The 18,423-nt window shown below is 39.8% G+C and overlaps 1 protein-coding gene across 7 annotated transcripts in view; it reads left to right on the forward strand.

Annotated features, from left to right (window-relative positions):
- rhbdf1b (rhomboid 5 homolog 1b (Drosophila)) overlaps positions 1-18,423 on the forward strand; it is a 51,902-nt gene that overhangs the window by 1,325 nt on the left and 32,154 nt on the right. The window contains exon 1 of one of the 7 annotated variants that reach the window (XM_028568620.1): positions 987-1,044. The exons of the other annotated variants lie outside the window; for them this stretch is intronic. The gene's annotated coding sequence lies outside the window, so the exon portion shown is untranslated. Of the gene's footprint in view, positions 1-986; positions 1,045-18,423 lie in introns of those variants that run through there. 7 annotated transcript variants of the gene reach the window in all.

The raw sequence follows: 18,423 nt of genomic DNA on the forward strand, positions 1-18,423 counted from the left end.
ATTATATCAATATCTTGATATGAGACTAGATACTGTCTTAGATTTTGTGAAGTGTTGTCTTTTCCTGGTTTTAAAAGCTGCATTACAGTAAAGTGATGTCATTTTCTGAACTTACCAGACTGCTGTAACTGTTCTATTATTTGCCTTTACCCACTTAGTCATTATATCCACATTACTGATGATTATTTATCAAAAATCTCATTGTGTAAATATTTTGTGAATATTTTGATATTGAGGTATTTGGTCAAAAATTTCGTGATATTTGATTTTCTCCATATCGCCCAGCCCTACTTTTATCACATTATGAGATGTTTCTTGCTCCAAAATGGTTACTTCAAGCAAAGAAGCAATAACTTGAAAAAAAAAAAATCTAGCATTGCTTTGTTTTTCATTTCACACTGTACTGTAGCTGGTAGTGAAAGCCTCTTGTTATATGTTGACTATTCCCATTTCTGAAACTTTGCAAAACAGTACTGCTGGCTTTCCATTGTCAGTGATGAATAGAACTAAATCTCCACTTTCTGCTTTTAGGAACTAAATGGGGGTGAATGGCCTGAGAGGGTCAGTTTGGTGCAATGTAAAAGGTGTTACGATTAAATTGTTTTTGTTATTAATTAACCTGCTGCTGATCTTCTCGATTAATTAGTTAATTGTATTGTAGGTATTTAAACTAGTGAAACAGGCTCTTTACTTTGCTTTAGTCAAAATTAACATTTAGAAATATTTAGAAAATGGTAAAAAAAAAAAATCAAATCACACTAAAGGTTTGAAATGGACCTTTAACCGTCCCTATAGCGGAACCTAAAACTAACCTTGATTATTTTAACTGTAAACTGCTTTGCAGTAAAACATGTCCTGACTTTGATGTCAAATTACAACCAAAATTGTTTCACATGGTCTGAAGACAAAAGCAGAACACACACACGTACACACTCAAGCACGCACGCAAACACAGCTCTAGACAGGAAGCTGTGACAACCGTCACTCTGTAAGCGTGAATATATGGTATCTGATGGTATCTGTGAGCACGGTGGCCTTTTGCAGGTGGGTTTTTGATCTCTTTGTCTTTTTCTCTTGGCACACTGTCTGAGCACCACAGTGTTTAAGCGTGTTTGAACAGGTTGGATAGAAAAGCTGCAGCGACAATGGCTGGTTTATTTCTGGGCCGCTGCTCTGAGGAGTTGAATGCACCTTCATGTTTATATGGAGCCCTCCGACGGGTGCACCAGGGTGGAAAACTGGTTTGGTTTTTCTAGGAGCCCTCCAGCATTTTCACAATGCATTTTTCATAGCGTTTTGCCCATGAGTGGATCTTCTCCAATGCCTACAAGCTGTACTGTTTATCTTTCCTTTGCTTGTTTGTTTTATGCCACTGCTTGTCACTGCGCAAGTAGTTTTCACATCCACAGTAGGAGGCTGTCATAACATGTGTATAGTGAACAACAGTGGAGAAAATGCCCATCACAATATTGCAGATCTGAGGAATCTTTTGAAAGGTTTTTAGCCACGCTAGAGCCGTGGCTGTAAGGAAGGCAATGTTGGTCTGTTGGTCAGTATAGCACTTTGCTCCAGAGTGAAATATCTCATTAACTATTGAATGGACTGCTGTTTCATTTTGTTCAGATATTTATGTTTCCCTAAGGATGAATTGTAATAATTGACCCCTTATTTACCCTTAGCGCGATCTTCAGGGCAAATTTAGAAATTACAAATTGACTCGTCACTCGCTTTGTTTGGCTCAGCGGGCGGACATGCCGCTCCACCGGAAACGTCTCTAAATGCACAGTAGATTGCAGATTCTACAGATTGTTTAATAACATCTCCGTTCTGATAGCTTTTTGCTAAAATCACCTTAATATCGGCGTAGGAAAAACTAATCGACGATGGATCGATGGCACAAGTCTACTTTGTGTTAGGTGCTGATTGGCAAATGTTAGCATTTTTACATGTTAACCTAAGATGGTTAATTTGAAGATGGCACAGCGATGGACAGGGGCGGTTTCAGACGGGGACATTATTTGCTTTATAATTGCAAAAAAAAAGTCTCACTTGAGATTCTGGCACCAGCAGCATGAGTCACACTTACAGGCTTTCATAATGAAAAAATACACACACAGAAGCAATTTCATAAAACCTTCAAATAAACTACAATGGCACCATCTTAGAATAGAACAGAAATGCTTGCATATTTAGAATACTTAAAAACCCAAAAAACCAAACTACAAAGACATAGTGGACCAGACGTGAGCGTGTAGTTTGAAAAGTAGGAGCCCGATGGCACCATATTTATGTCAAAACTAGTGTGAAAGGATAGTGTTTCCGCATTTCGTCGGTGCGTCTGGCATTTGCCAGAACTGCCAGATATTATGATATGGTCAGGGACAGTCCTGAGGGAGTTATTAGAGAGCTGCAAAAATAAATCGATTAGTTGTCAACTATTAAATTAATCAACGACTATTTTGATATATTTTTGAAATAAAGCTGAATGTTTCATGTCAGCTTCCTCTCTCTCTCTCTCTCTCTCTCTCTCTCTCATCCTTTCTCTTTCAGTTTTTCAGTTTTTTCCCTCACACTATCACGCTGAATGTAAACCATGGCCTTATCAGCATGACACATACACTTGAGTCAAACAATTGAATCAGTCACAGATGATAGAAAAGAGTCATACTTGCATGCTTTTTTTTTTTTTTTTCCATAAAATAATAAAATAATAGAGAACCAAACAATATGTCGCTATATTTCAGGGATTACATGGGGGATCGTTCTGTTACTCTCTGGGACATAACTATACATTTGCAGTTATACCAATCATCTTTCCAACACCCACCCATAATTACTTTTATCTGTCCTCTGTGGTGAATGTCGTTATTTGGTTTAATTTTCCTCTTCCAGCCTAGAGATAGAGACAGAAATAGAACTGTAGTACATCAAGAACCAGTGACTGTGTGTACAGTGGAAGTATTCCCTGATGGGTCGCTGAGCGGTCATGAGTGGATTATTGAATTAATATTACGGTAGCAGGAATGAATAATGGGCAGATGCGCTGTACTTTCTAACGCCCTTCTTATGAATCTTTTAAATAAAATGCAACCAGATATGCAGGTTTTTCCCTCGATTTCTGTAATTTCCGTTTAGCTTCTTCTTCCGATAAGCAAATAAGTTGCTCTACTGCACAATCTTCCCATGTACCCCCGACAACTGCGAAAGTGTCACCTTGGATTCAAGTGTCGCTAGTTTTAAATCGCTAGTTTGAACAATTGTAGATTTCCATTTGTGTGTTCTGCAACATACTAAACAATATTTTCCATCAAAACAAATTTACTTGCAAAGCAAATACCACGACAAGACCAAAAACCATCAATGAACTGATCCCGGCTGCCTGAAGCCTGACATAAATGAACCACACTGTTGCACTGGGTGACAATCATGACATGTTCTCTTCACTACCATGAACACAGACACTAGTTTATTTTGTGTCAGTCCCACATACACAGTTTTACGCACTCAAGGACCAAACCTATATTAATCTGCGTCTGGAGTCTTTGAGTAACTACACTGTCCTGCGGATATGACGTGCCAGTCACAGATGTTTGTATAGAGTGATAAACGAAGTAAACCAACTATTGCTTTGAGCGTTTTTTCCTGACATTTGTGTACAAATACGTACAATAAATGACAGCTGTATCCATTGGACAAATTTCTTCCATTAAGCCTTTCTAATTTTCAATTTTGCATACAAAATTCTTGAATAGGATCAGATCTTTTTCTTGAACTTGTAACAAAAAGTCTGGATGAAGAACAAACTGTCCATCAAAAAGGAATTTTAATCAGCCCATCATGCGGCATATACTGGCCTCCAAAACTTCAATGCCCGCTCGATGACAATGCTGTCCCTCGGCCAGAGTTCTTGAGGGACTTCAGTCTTCTCCACGAAGATCCTGAATGACTCCTCTCTGTTTCCTTGAAACCGCAATTATGACCTCCATTTTTCCCTTTGAATATTCTTTTCAGAGCCTGTTCTCTCTCCACCCACTATCTTACCCTAATGTGGCATCTGTGGGCAATTACCATTACGTTTTCATACAAGGCCAGCCAACAGAGAAAGCTGTTGTGTTGGCGCTCTCAGCATGAGTGTGCTGGCTGCGTGGAGAGACGGCAGGAAGGAGGGATGGTGGGAGGGAGGGATGGCTGCTGAGGAGGTCTATTCATGTCTCCAGGCGAGGAAATACTTGAGTAGACTCTTATTGTGGCGGTGACCTTCCTGTCACCATGCAGCTAACACAAAGCAGCCCCGTGAGGGTCAGCTGAGCTGCTCTCTTTGTTTCTCATCCTTTCTGTCAGCTCGTCACTCTGTCTCTCTTTCCATGTCTGTCGCTACTCACTGTGTGATTAAATGTTCCTTTTTTTGAATTCTCTTCATTATTTATCAAACAGACATCTATCATTCTCCAGTGACTAGGGCTGGGTATCGTTCAGAATCTTTCGATCCGGTGCCAATTTCGATACCTCAGTTTCGATACCGATTCCTAACGATACTTTTTTCGATACCATATGTTTTAAAATCCATTTCAACATCAACAAAAATACATTAAACACAAAGCTTTTATTTTCCACCTTAATTGTGAATCAAAACAGTTATCAAAATTAAAAAATTCTGGTAAAACTGCTCACTCAGAGTAACATTAATAAAAGTGCCTTGCCTTGCAAGCTCAGCCTGTCAGTCAGTCATCAGGGCAGAGAAACCACCGTTGTGGCTGCTTGTAAGAGGAAGTGTAACGTCAACAGCACCGCGACCACTTTCGGTTTGCCATTAATATCATATCGCAGCAAACGCTGTCTGCTTGAAGTTTTAAAAAACTGTAACCACACTTGAAACCAACCGTGACTCTCTGTGACTTCAACAAAACTGCAGACAGTTTACTCCGTCCGCACCTCTCCGTGTGCGTGTGTGTGTGTAGCAGAGAGGACAGATAAGCTTGCGCTTACGCGCTCAGACGCTTTTGGAACCGAAATTTTGCACCAAAAGATAAAGAATTTTATCATAGGATTGGAGTATTTGGAATATTTTTTTCGATACCATAGTCCTACCAGTGACAGATTGAAGCAATTTAGCACGGTGGGGTTTACTGACTTACATTACAAAGACAAAGACCCATAAAATATATAGGAAAACCTTGATGAGGTGATTATAACAGTGTTTACGGCTGAAACGGTTCATATTTAGATTCAGGCTGTGGCAAGAGGAGTAGTTGCATGACCTTTAACCTTATGTGTGATATTCAGAGGATATCCTGTCACTTTCAGCAAAAGCCAAGTCCAGTGTGCGTAATAGTCTGGTTTAAATCTTTGGCTAGAAATGACTACAGTGGGAAAGCCAATTAGAGATGCTTACCATTCTTTCATCTGTACGGTGTCCTTGAGAAAGTGTTAGACTGTGTGAAAATGTATGGTGGCTTAGCCTACCTGTTTCTTAGAAATTACATAAATTTACTTCAAATTCGGTAAGTTCTTTGGGATGAGGAAAGGCTAAGTTATTGGGCTGGTCTGGGTCTGCAAAGTAACATGGAAAGAATTGAGGTCAGCGTTTGACTGCACGCCAGGCACGGCGTTATGGGTGGGCCTGACGGGCCTAGGCCCACCCACTTTTCAACAGGCCCACCCAAAACATTTCCTCAAAAAACATTAATTAATTAATATATTATAATTTGGTGAAGAATTATTAAAAATCGGCAAATAATCTCATAATTTGTGCTAAAATGGTCTAAATGTTTAGTTTTCAAAAACAATTTAAAAAAAACTGGTCAAGTTCAGCAGACAGTGAGGTTCGGATCGGATGTAGCTTGTCGGTATGCTAGGCTAGCTCCCAGTGATCTGAGAGTGTGAAAATCATTTCCAGTAAAGGACAAGGTTGCAACAGTCGTTGTTTAGGTACCTTAAACGTGCACGAATGGTCTCAGAGTCATCGCTGCAACCAGGATATGAAGGAGAGCTGAGATCCACAACGCCGAGCACATCTTTGCGCGAACAGCGCCGGTGCTATAGCCTTTGCCTCTGCCTCGCGAGTGGATGATATAGCCCCTATGGATACAGCCCTGTGGATCGGTCTTCCGTGGATGAGCCCGCAACTCAACCAGTGCTAAAGTATCCGGTCACTTCTTCTGCTTTAGGGAGTTTAATTGTGTAGGACCGCCAGAAGATAACAGTAAGGTATGTGGCTAATCTGCCTATTGTATTATGTCGTTATATGAGATATATGGATTAAAATAATCAATTCATAACCCGCTACAGAAGCTGCAAGCGCAGTTCTATAACAGCTTGTTACTGTTGTCAAGTTGTTTTTCCCTCATGGTTTTCTCTTGTTATGGCCAATAATGCTTTAGGCCTATTAATGCGATTTATTTATTTTTGTTAAACATGTTTATAACATGAATCATCACACTAAAGTAAGGAAATAACTTGAGTCTTGTTTTACATGACAGATGATGTTGTCAATGAACACGTTCTGTGGTCGAGTATTGATTGAAACTGTCGGGCAGTGTTGTTGATCTGTATATTGTTGAGAACTTAAAACAGTTGAAAAGAATTGTGAAATATTCGGCCTCATGTTATACGAGCAGAACTAAACTATGTTTTGGGGAAATATTAGATTCTTATATAGATATAGACACTTTTACAGTCTTTAGGCCTTAGGTTAGGAGAGATGCGCTATAGCACAGCCAGGTATGGTGCGTAATGGAGAGTCCAAAGCGCTCTTCTTTTGGGTAGAACCAAGGAGAGCGATCGCGGATAGGTCCGTCCTTTGCACCGAAACTTTTTACAATGCCACAACATATAAATAGCATTAAGCTATTACAATCTTTATTATGTAAGCACATATAATATATATAATATAACAGTATATTAGCCAGTCATTTTTATTAGGTTAAACAGGGATTTGAAAACGTTTTTAATTTAAGGCCCACCCACAATTGGTCTGGCCCATCCAAAACTGGAATCCTGGCGCCGTGCCTGCTGCACGCATGCCTTAAAGCTACATTGTGTAAGAATTGTATTACACAATGTAGGGTTAAAGGTAAGAATCTCATATCTTGCGTTATGATAACCCTAATTGGTTTATATGATCAAGCTTGGGACAGTTATTCAGCCTGATAAGATAGAGTTGTTTTGATTTAGCGACCGCTAGCCATCACAATTTGGATGTAAGGTTAGGTTTTATTGTCATGGAGTCTAACGTTAGTTAGAAGTTACATACTTGTTATTCCAAATTCCAGTGCGCTCTGGCACTACTCGATAAACGTAATAAATTGTTATCATTTTGCCGATGATTACAACATTGAGCTCCTCAGCCAAAGTGCCAACTAACTTAAAGGTCCAGTGTGTAACGTTTTTAGTTGTTCATTATCAAAATCTGTGTTGCCCGTTCACAAACTTGTCCTTTTTCATAAATATTGACCACCACCATCAATTCCAAGTATTCCTATTGGCTTGAAATTTTACACTTGCACTTGCATGAACTGGGGTAGACGCTCCATATTCATGTGCCATCTTGAAATACGTTAGCTGGTAAGGGATAGAGGTGTTGAAATTAATCAAATAATCAATGCATCAAATCGTGGACATGGACGATGCTGCATCAATAATTGGTAGGCTCATAATCGATTACTTCTGTTTACAATTTAATGTAGGCCTAACAACATTTCTGTTTACATATTCTGTTATGTTTTGCACATTCAAGAAGTGCCATGTGCTCAGTGCTGTAGTTTTATGTATCCAATTTATTTAGTATTAGAGCACTGCAGAATGTTTTGTTTTTGAAGTTTGATGGATATCGTAGCTACGGCAAGTTTGAAGAAGGAAACATAGAGGACCACACGTATTCAAAATCCAAATTTCATCAGAAAAAATCAGAAAAAAGTGTGAAGGCTACCGTAGCTGTAATACGTACTTTGAACTGCGTGGCGCGAGAGAGTTGATTGTGATATATAATTTCAGCGCTAGATGGGCGAAATCCCCACACATTGGACCTTTAACGTTAACGTTAGCCCATGGTTCCATTTACTTTAGTCTAAGATAATAATAGCTAGGCTAATACTTTTATAACTAAGACATTATTAAGCAATTTGGTTTTGTGTTTGTTTTGGAACATGAGACTAATTGATGAGACAACGCTGTAGACATTTAGCTAAAATGGACCTACAGTAAGTTACTTAATGATGAAGTTAAACGGAATGCTTGTTACAGTAGCCTAATTATGCGGGTCGTAAAAACCAAAACACTGAGCTGAAAGACGCAAGAACGCTGTGTGATCTATTGTAACTATGAATAGGTACATCGTTTGTTGTTGTTTTATAGTTAAAGAAGGATTCTGGTTTTGGGTTAAGTGTAAATAAAATAGACACATCCTTTCTCTAGCTTCAAGTAATTTTCGATTTTTCTGTATTTTACTGAGACCATGATTTTCCCTAACCATAACCTGTGTTGTGCTGCCATTGCCTGAACCTAACCACAAAAACCTTTAAAAATAGTGTAGTTGATATTGTGATAAGATATTGTGTCGCAAGAAAAATGTTGCAAGAAAATGTTGACAAAAAAGTGTAACGTGCGTGGCATTACATTTTTTCCTCAAACATATTGCACATTTGCTGTTGCAAATTAGACGTACAGTACGGGATTTATAGAAGACAGGGTTGATGAGGCAGATTTTGTTATGGTTTTTGAAGATCCAGGACTTTGAACATCAAGAACTTTTCAGTCCCTCCCCCCTTTCTGCTAAAGCCCAAACGGTCTCCAAAGCCCCTCTCCCCACAAGGGAGAGCTGTGCACAATTGAGCGCGTGTGAAGTTTGGGAAAGGGGAGGACGCTATGAAATGTGTGTGCCTGAGCAGTGATTGACACGCAGTTACACAGTGACACCCCTCCTGGCCCTGATAGGTGCATCTGAACAGGGAGCGGTGGATTTTTGCAAAATCACACTCCAGGCTGTAGGTGGTGCCAGAGGAGCCAGATTGATTTTTAAATGACCTGTTTCATTTAGTTCTACTGGAACATAGGGTCAGTTTCAGCAAATATGACAGAAGGTTTTACCTACTGCATCTTTACATGAGCAGGATTTTCAAAGTCAGGTGTTAATATATAAGAATATAAGAACATTGATTCTCAATGAGTCATGGGGCTACAATGTTCCTAATTCTACAGATGTGGTCAACATGTGGCCAATCAACTCCTCTAGTGTTATCTTTTTTTGTCATTTTGGCTAAGAATTGTTTTACCTGCAGTAGTTTGAGAGTGATAATGCCTGTAGTCAACTAACATGACACTGTTGCTATACTCTTGATTTGATAGTCATGTTAGACTTTAGCACAAACATGGTAATGCTCAGAGAGTAAAAAAGGCTTGAACTTAATTACATAGCCTAAACCTCATAATTATAAGTTTAGTTTTCCCTGTTTTGTTGCAAAAGTGTTTTGGCCGTTTAGTGTTCTCCGTGGATGTTTTGGAGGTCAGTTTTTCTGTAGTTCTTGGCAGAGCAGCCAGCCAGAAGGTTGTACATGGAGTTCAGCAGCGATGCACTCTTCACAATGTCCATTAAATGTGCCATATTACACAGGCAAGACTCTAGTGGCATTCAGTTTACACCTATAATATAATATATAATGCCTAGTAATTCCCCATTGGACACTTTGGCCTCAATCACCTTTCATTATAGGAAAGTATACATGCTGAGTGAAAAGTGGAAAAAAATGAAATTGTGGCTTGCAAAATATTCCCAGAGCATGAAGTAAGTACCAAAATTTGAATATTTTAAAACAGTAACTTTCATTTTTATTCAAGACAAAATACCCAGTTGTAGCAAAGGGACAGGAGAAAAGAGAGAATGAGTTTTATGCAAAAGAATTAATGGTGGAGTAAAAATAGCATGCATGTACGAACCTGCTTTTATTATGTGCTGCATCAGCACAAGTGTATCTGTCATGCTCGATGAGGCCATTCTTCTTTTGATTGGGCAAGCTAATGGGTGGGGAACTAAAAAAAAACCTAGCTAGCTCTGCTAAAAGCTAATTAGCTCTGCTAATTGTAAAAACTACAACAAAGGAAGTCTGACTCTGTATCTTAGTTTGCCACGTATCTTAACATATGCCAATTCTTGTAAACTTAGCTGCTGCTGAGAACCAGCCCCTCCTCCCTCTTTGAGCGGTAAATCCACATGGCTAATTTGTATGCATCATCGGACCTCAGCGGATGGAGGAGGACACGATAAATGAGTGATATTGCCTGATGTCTACAAACAGCATTTATTTTAAGTCCCACTGGCATAGTTTCCTTTGCGGTTCTCTTTTAAAGACAATTACTTCCTTTTTGTTATTTGAGTAGTTTATATTTCACCATCTGCCAAACTCCTGCCCGCTAACTTCCTATTGGCGCTCATGTTGAGCAATTGTGCTGTTGCAGCGATCATCTATTTTTCCGGTGAGGTGCGAGTGAATATTGCAGGACAACATGCTAATAATCTGTTTTAAATGATATAGAAGACATATTATATATGATATAAATTATCTGATTCTGATATATGATCAAATATGCATCCCTTGCTTGACAACCCTTTTGATCTTCCTACCTCTGTCCCTGCCCTGGAGTTTCAATTCCCCCGATTTTTTTCAATGCTGAAATATTAAAACCTGCCCATCCACTATATTCATTTCAGAAATAGCCTGATGCCACTGCTGTTTGTGATTGTTTTCTTTCCTCTAAATTACGTAGGCCTACTTGTTCCACAAATTAATTTATGTTTGAAGAGAGAGCGACAGAGAGGAGCAGACAGACACACACACACACACACACACACACACACACACACACACACACACACACACACACTGCTATAAGTGCTATTCATCTGCATGTAGCCTACTCTGCCCGTGCTGCTAAGTCCAATGCAGTTTAAAGGGCAATGGCCGACTGACGTCATCACACTCATTCCGACCAATTGTAGAACGGAGCAAGTTTTGAGGTTGTAGTGCTGGTCCTACAGTCCAGTCAGAGAAATTTGAATAGTACACAGAAACAAAAAGAGAAAGAGAGCCTGTTCCTGGTCCTCTCTCTCGTTCCTCCCTCACCTTCCATCACATCATCTTGCAGTCTCCGGCAGCTTCTGTCACCAGCTTCTACTTTAGAAGAGACTCCACTAGCAGACAGGAACCAGACAGGAACCAGACGTCCTCTCTGCTTAGAAAACTCTGCTCTATCCTCTCCAGTCCTATACCTGGCACAGTAGCTGAGAAACCGTTTCACTTTCTCCAGTGGCATTTTTGGCCGTCAAATGTGCCGTGAGGTGTTGGAACAGTTGGATTGACGAACGGCAATGCTGGCTTTTTCTTTGAGGAGTTTTTCCATTAAGTCATTTCTGATGTATTGCCCTGCAGTTTCCACTTGCTAGTCATTATTTACTGTTTAACCTGACAATGAGTTAGGCTAATCAGTTAATATGAACTGATTTCACCCAAAGCTTTTACTGACATGTTTTTCTTTTATTTCCAGTTGGTGGAGACCAAAAAAGGAGCTAAAAGAGAGTGAATCAGGTGGACACAAAACAAAACATGACTGCAAGTGAATGCTATTGTTAAAGCTTATAATATCTGCTGACTATGTAAATAAACAACTATTTGCTAACAAATTTAGCATATGAAATTAAAGGGTGATAAAGGTCAACAATGCTTTTTTATGAATCCCACTTGGTCACCCTAGGAGCCCGATTGGTTAAGGTTAGGCATTGACCTCGAGTGATTATGGTCAGGATAAGCCACTGGTAAGAGAATAGGATCTAAAGAAATGTATCTGTCAGCACTCACTCGTTATAATACACAGACTGGTGCAGGGTTACTTGCACTGTTGTCTCTGAAGCTTCCCCCTAAACTAAACCTACCCGGCTCAGTGGCAGAAACAGGTAAACTAATGCAGATGTTTGGCATAGCAGACAGACGGAAATGCACACAGACCCACACACTCACCACATGCATAGAGGTATGAATTAACAAGCACAAACGTGCACACACAGTGTGAAACTTCGCAAATGCTTGTCCCATGCTGTTTTTGATTTAGATAGAAAATGTGTCTCTTGCACACCCATCTCTCTTATCCCCTCTACACAGTGTCATAGTGTTTCTTCTCTGCTTGGTTGCAATGTCTTTCTTTCTTTCTCTTTGACTGTTCCTCTCTGCTTTCATCTTCTCCCAACATGACATGAAAGTTTCTCTGCTTTTCTCATCTCGCTCCATCTGTTGCTGTATTTTCCTCCTCGCCTTGATACATACCAGGTCATCTTAGGACTGGGCGACATGGACCTAAAATCATATCTCTGTATTTTTAAGCTAAATTCTCTGTATAGGCCTGCACGATTCGGGGAAAAATATGAATCACGATTTTTTAGCTTAGAATTGATATCATGATTCTCTGCCACGATGTTTTTCTTACAAAGTGTAATGTTTATCGCACAAATGAACCATGACAAAACAAAACAAATTGGCACCTATACCACAAGCCTGTAAGGCTTAAATGAATAAAGAAAATAAAGCACATCCTGGCCATTTAAGTACAGTAGGCTACCAAAAATAGTGACATATAAAACTAAATATGGCCCTGAGACCGGCTCTAACTGAACTCCTTGAACATGTCTTTACATAATTAAAACATGTCAATCAACATGCTGCAGCTACAGCTTCAGTCTCTAGAGAAATTGAGTTTGTCAATTGCCAATTTAAGTACAGTATCAAAAACAGAATGATTTCTTAGCACACCCTTTAACTGCTTGCCTTTCATGTCTCCAGCTGTCCTATCAAAATAAAGGCTTGAAAAAGTCATTTAAAAATTAAAACGCAAACGGGTGAATCGAGATCGCGATTTTATAATGATTAATCGCGCAGGCCTATCTCTGTATTTTATACAAAGTAGGCTAAATGTAAGATATCACAAGCACTTTTTTTTCTTTTTTCTTTTAAAGATAATTCTTTGGGGGATTTTCCCTTTATTTGATAGTGACAGTGGATAAACAGGAAGGGGGGAGAGAGATGGGGGATGACACACAGCAAAGGGCCGCAGGTCGGACTCAAACCCTGGCCGCTGCAAAGGACTCAGCCTACATGGGGAGCACGCTCTTACTGGGTGAGCTAGTTATCAAAATAAAATGCAAAGACAGGGTTTCCTTCCCTGTTTGAAAATATATTTAATATATATAAATGTTATTGTCTCATCCCATATCTCCTTTGAAAATCTATCGTTACCTTAAAAAGTCGATATACTGCCCAGCCCTAGGCCCTCATCTGCAGAAAAGAGGCAGCCTGAGGCTTGTGGCCACAGCTTTATTGTTGTGTTAACTCTGTGGGAGAACATTTCCAATCATAGCGTACATGCATACAAAACTTTTGAGTACTTTTTTTTTTAATGTCACCAGCGTTGACTGTCAACATTTTTGATATCTTAAGATCTTTACAGAAGCCAGCAGCAGTTACCTTGAGGTTTTATTTGATAGCATGCCCTTCAAAGATCATAACACTTTTTTTTTCTCCTTCTCCTTCCTGTGCAGACTGCTTCGTAAGAAATGTGTGGGTGTGAAGTGAAGTTCAGGGAGTCGATGTTTGAATATTATAGATTCAAAAGCTGCTTTCCCTCGGGCCACACGTCGATCTAGAGTATCGGAAGCACTTGAGGGCAGGAGCCTATGCCAATCCTTTAATCATCTCTTAATAATGGCTTTCATGTGAGACATTTGTCACTGTAAGCAAGATCTGAGACTTCTGGATTATGCAAAACAGGGTGTGGTGGAAGTTTAGCCGAGGATTTGAACTTTTTTACTGCTTTTGCCCCGGTTTCAGGTTGCCAATTATATCTCTCCTGCTGGCACAGCTGAGTGGTAGAGTAGAGAGAGAGAGAGATGATTGCGCGTAGATGCTGACAAAGAATGTGGGCTTGACCTCTGATCTGCTCTGATTGTCTGCGCTACTGTTCATCTCCGTGTAGTTAAGCAGCTTTTTATGCTGTTCCCTTATTTATTAAGGCCAAAGGACATTCTACCAGAGGATCAAAAACATCTTTCTTAAGCATTTAAGCTTCGAATTCAGTTTACCCAAATTTTAAAAAGCACACAATTAACGATTTGTTTCGGTTAACCTGCCAATTATTTTCTCGATTAATCGTTTAGAAATATTAGAAAATGATGAAAATGTCTTGTATTCTAGGTATTCAACTTTTATAAGCTAAGACAAGGAAAAGCAGTACATTTTCACATTTTGGAAGCATAAAATGCTTGGCATTTTATCTTGAAAATTATCAATTAACAAAATTAATAAATTTCCTGTCAGTGGACTAATCAATCATTGACTCACCACTGCTTCTCTCTCTTACCTGTATCGAGCCATGCACATACTGTATATGGGATAAAATGTACCTGCAAACTTCCATTTGAATTCACAATTGTCAGATTGGAGATGTTTTTACCTAGGGAGGTGAATGAAAAAGCTTTATTGCAAGTACTCAAACTGCAGTCCTACGGTCTCTGACGTTTCACCGCTGCCCGTTTGAATGTGTTTAAGCTGCTGTGTTTTGAACCAGATTATCCGACTGAATTATGCATTGGCTTTTCTTAGACAGCTGTTTGCAAGTATAGGCTATATGTACACGGTACAGTTTGCTTACAAGTTTATGTGTGATTTGTTCCTCATGGTGTAAATATTTCATGTACTTTTCATCATTCATTATTCAATGGCAAGTGTCGCAGATGGACCCCATACATTACGCCACTGTATGGCTACATATACAACCCGAACAACGCACACTTGGGGGGGGTTAATGCAGGGTTGGCATAGATTCATGGGCTATACTGTTTTACAACCAGCCTGACCTCCACGATCACGGATCTCGTGTCTGTCATGCTGCAGCAGGCAGGAGTGAACACGGTGAAATGGGATGCAAGGGATACAGGAATGTGAGGTATTTCCTACCTCCTGTGGCACACAGTAAGGCAGGTTGGACACAGGTTGCAGCACATGAGGAATCAATGATCGCCTAATCTAAATTAACAGAGCTAATTTAGATTAGGCAAAACCGGGGAGTGGTAGAAGTTTGACAATTGTGAGTAGTAGAGTAGAGTAGAGAGAGAGAGAGAGATGATTGCGCTTAGAGGCTGACAAAGAATGGCAGCCTGACCTCTGATCTGCTCTGATTGTCTGCGCTACTGTTTATCTTCATATAGTTAAGCAGCTTTTTATGCTGTTCCGTTATTTATTAAGGCCAAAGGACATTCTACCAGAGGAGAAAAAACATCTTTCTTAAGCATTTAAGCTTCAAATTCAGTTCACCCAAATAAAAAAAGCAACATATTTTGCAACTAATTCTAGTACTTTAGCAAGAAAGCAGAGAGAAGTTAACAATTTGCACAATTACTCATCATCACATTATGTTGCAGGGTAAATAACTGAAGGCTGTAAAGGGGATGATTGAACTCAACCAATGTACCACACGCTGGCCTATTGTGACATAGCAGATGGCATTTTACTCTTGTTAGCTTGCACCTTTTTTCTTATGCTTCTATGTAGTATTTAAACATCAGTAAACCATGACAAATGACTACCGATGAATTGACTTGGATTTCCTACAATGCCACCAGATCACATTTGAATTTCTACCGTTTTTTAAGGAGATTGCTTTATAGAAACGGGCACTGGTTTTCTACTAAAATGGATTCAAAGCTTTTGAGAGTTTCTCACAATGGCAGATGGCGTAATGGTTTTGGAAGACAGATGGAAAAGACACTTTAGTACAGTGAATGAGAAAACCAGGAAACCGGGAGGGCATACAAGGCTTCAAAGGCCTTTATGTGACAGGAGGTAAGAGGAGTCTTCGTTTTAAGAAGCTGCGACAAAGATACTGGCTTGTACAGAAATACATAAACGTCAGATTTGAAGATACGTTGACGTACATATGAAAATGCTACATATACAGTAGCTTTAAGTAGCTACTTCCTGTGTGTGTGTGGTTTTGTAAAGTATGTGTGTCAAAGTGGATGGGACACGTGTCAATAACTCCTGCACACCGATGTGATTCAGCTGTCTGACTAATGAATCGCTCATTCTCGTGTAATTTGCAGTAACGAGATGAATGACAGACAACACAAGACAATCAAAGCAGTCTTTTAGACAGATGACTTCAACTCATTAATTAAAACACATATAGGCTGTTCATCTACTTTATCACATTACATCTGACCACCTCAGGTTTTATGTTCTAAGAAGCCAGTTATCCACCTTTAAACATGACTGGCCCTCTGACATGGAAGATTACTGGGAGAGAAGGGGACTTTCACAAGCATGTTTAAGGTAGCCTGGGTAAACCCTGACGAACTTCCGGCAAAGTTGAGATTTGCTCTGCAAGTCAGTTACAACTGAGAAGGGTCTGGTGTCAACCAGGCTATGTTTAAGGCGTAAGCATGGAATGACCACAAAATAAAAACCTCAGTAGACAAAACATGTCATTAAAACTTGTGTGTGACAAATATATGTCAAAACCTAAGCCTTGTCTAGCTGCTTTGTCAATGCCCTTTATCATTTATTGTTTTGCTCTCTGAGATGATGATTCCCATAACTGGCATACTGCTCCTGTTGGGGCAGATGTTCAATCATTCATTAGTGTTTGCAGGTCTCTGCGAACAGAAACGAAAGGACCTCCTGTGTTACGACTGTAACATCTGGAGCAGATGAGAGCCCAGAGCATACGTGGTCCTATGGTGGGGGTGGGGTGGAGAATAAAAGCACACAGCGGAACTCACTGTTAATCTATGCGATCTACTCATGCTTTGTTACATCACAGGAAACAACAACAAAAAATGCAGATGTATAGTTTTTTTTAAGCTTCCGGAGGCAGAATTTTGTAGGATCTGTAGAACAGATGATAGAATCATTTCCCCCAAATCAGAAGCTTTAGATTTATTTCTCTATGCCCTGATCAGTTTCTGGTGTAACGTATGGTGGTTTCTCTGTCCACAGGAAGTAATTAATTCAATTTTAAGAGGATCATACAAACCATCTATTAAACCGTCTCCTAAAAAGCCAGCAAATCACATGTCTGAAAGCTTGCTTCAACATTTTTCCTTGCATGCTACACGCAGAGTGCTTACCACCGTAAAGTTCGAGACTTCAGCTCTCACCTGGAGCACGCGATTTTCTTAGGGCTGCAGTTGGTCAGTTCCCATGACCACAACGCCTGAAAGCACTGTCCTGAAAAAGAACTACGTTAAAGCTAAAGTTAAATTGGACCCAGCGGTGCTGTTGGGCAGGTTGTAAGTGCCTATTAGAGCAGAGCGATGCAGCGTAATAAAGTTCAAACCTACCTGGACTGTCTGTGCATTAATCTACTGCAGTCCGTTTTATAGCACCTTTATCTTGAAGAGCAGAGAAAAGAGCACAACTCTTCCCTCAATATAGCCTACTATTTACCTGCCAAATGACAATAAATATCTTTTTGGATCTCAAATTCAGCAAATACCTGGCTTTTTTTTAACAGAGTCTGCACAAACGAAGCTCAAGTAACCATGGTTATTCTGACTAACTTTGGCTCACATAGGGCCAAGATTGGCTTTTCAGAACTGAACAGATTTTTGCAGCGGTTGTTGCTCAATGGCAAACTTACTAAATGACCAAATAGCATTTTGTAAAAGCTGCAATGAAACCAGCCTCAGCCAACCTAAAAATTCTGTTTCCTCAAAATGTTGTTTTTGTCAGACTTTCCCACAGTACAAAGTATGTCATTTTGGTATTATTATTCAGTTAATTCCAATTGAATCGCAGCGATTTGTCAAACCATCATTTTGGCAGTACATTAAATGTTAAGCAGCAAAAGAAGAAAACAAAAACTCAGTTTGCGAGAAGGAGCAGAAACAAGAGAAGACAGAAGAAAGAACGAGGGGGAGGGAGGGAGCTTTAGAGAATGAAAGGAGACAGAGCAAAGACTAAGTTTTGGACTGTTTAACATAAAGATCCATTCATCCATTTATTGGATATTAAATCTCATTGACATGCAGTCACAGCGAGTTTCCATGCCACAATAACTGGGTGCCTGGGCCTCAAAGACCGGAGTCAGAGAGCGGTGTCAGGACAAGCCTTGCTTGGGTTCCAAGGGGATGCCCTTGTTTCATTCTGTCTCGGCATGTCAGGTAATGTCACCCTATGTAAAAAGGATCCAATTACACCGCTGTTCTGCTACAGTCCCCTATAGGCACGCCAGGGCTGCAGCGCTGCGCAGGAAGTCCACATTTCCCGTGATATTTTTCAATAGGCAACAACTATCACTTGGCATTATTACTGGTTGTGTGATCCTTGGCTGATCAATCTCAACCTAAGTAGAATCCAGAAGGACTTTTTTTTTTTTTCGACGTTAAAG

The sequence above is a fragment of the Perca flavescens genome, chromosome 21, assembly GCF_004354835.1.
Source record: "Perca flavescens isolate YP-PL-M2 chromosome 21, PFLA_1.0, whole genome shotgun sequence".
In the NCBI taxonomy this organism is placed as follows: domain Eukaryota; kingdom Metazoa; phylum Chordata; class Actinopteri; order Perciformes; family Percidae; genus Perca; species Perca flavescens.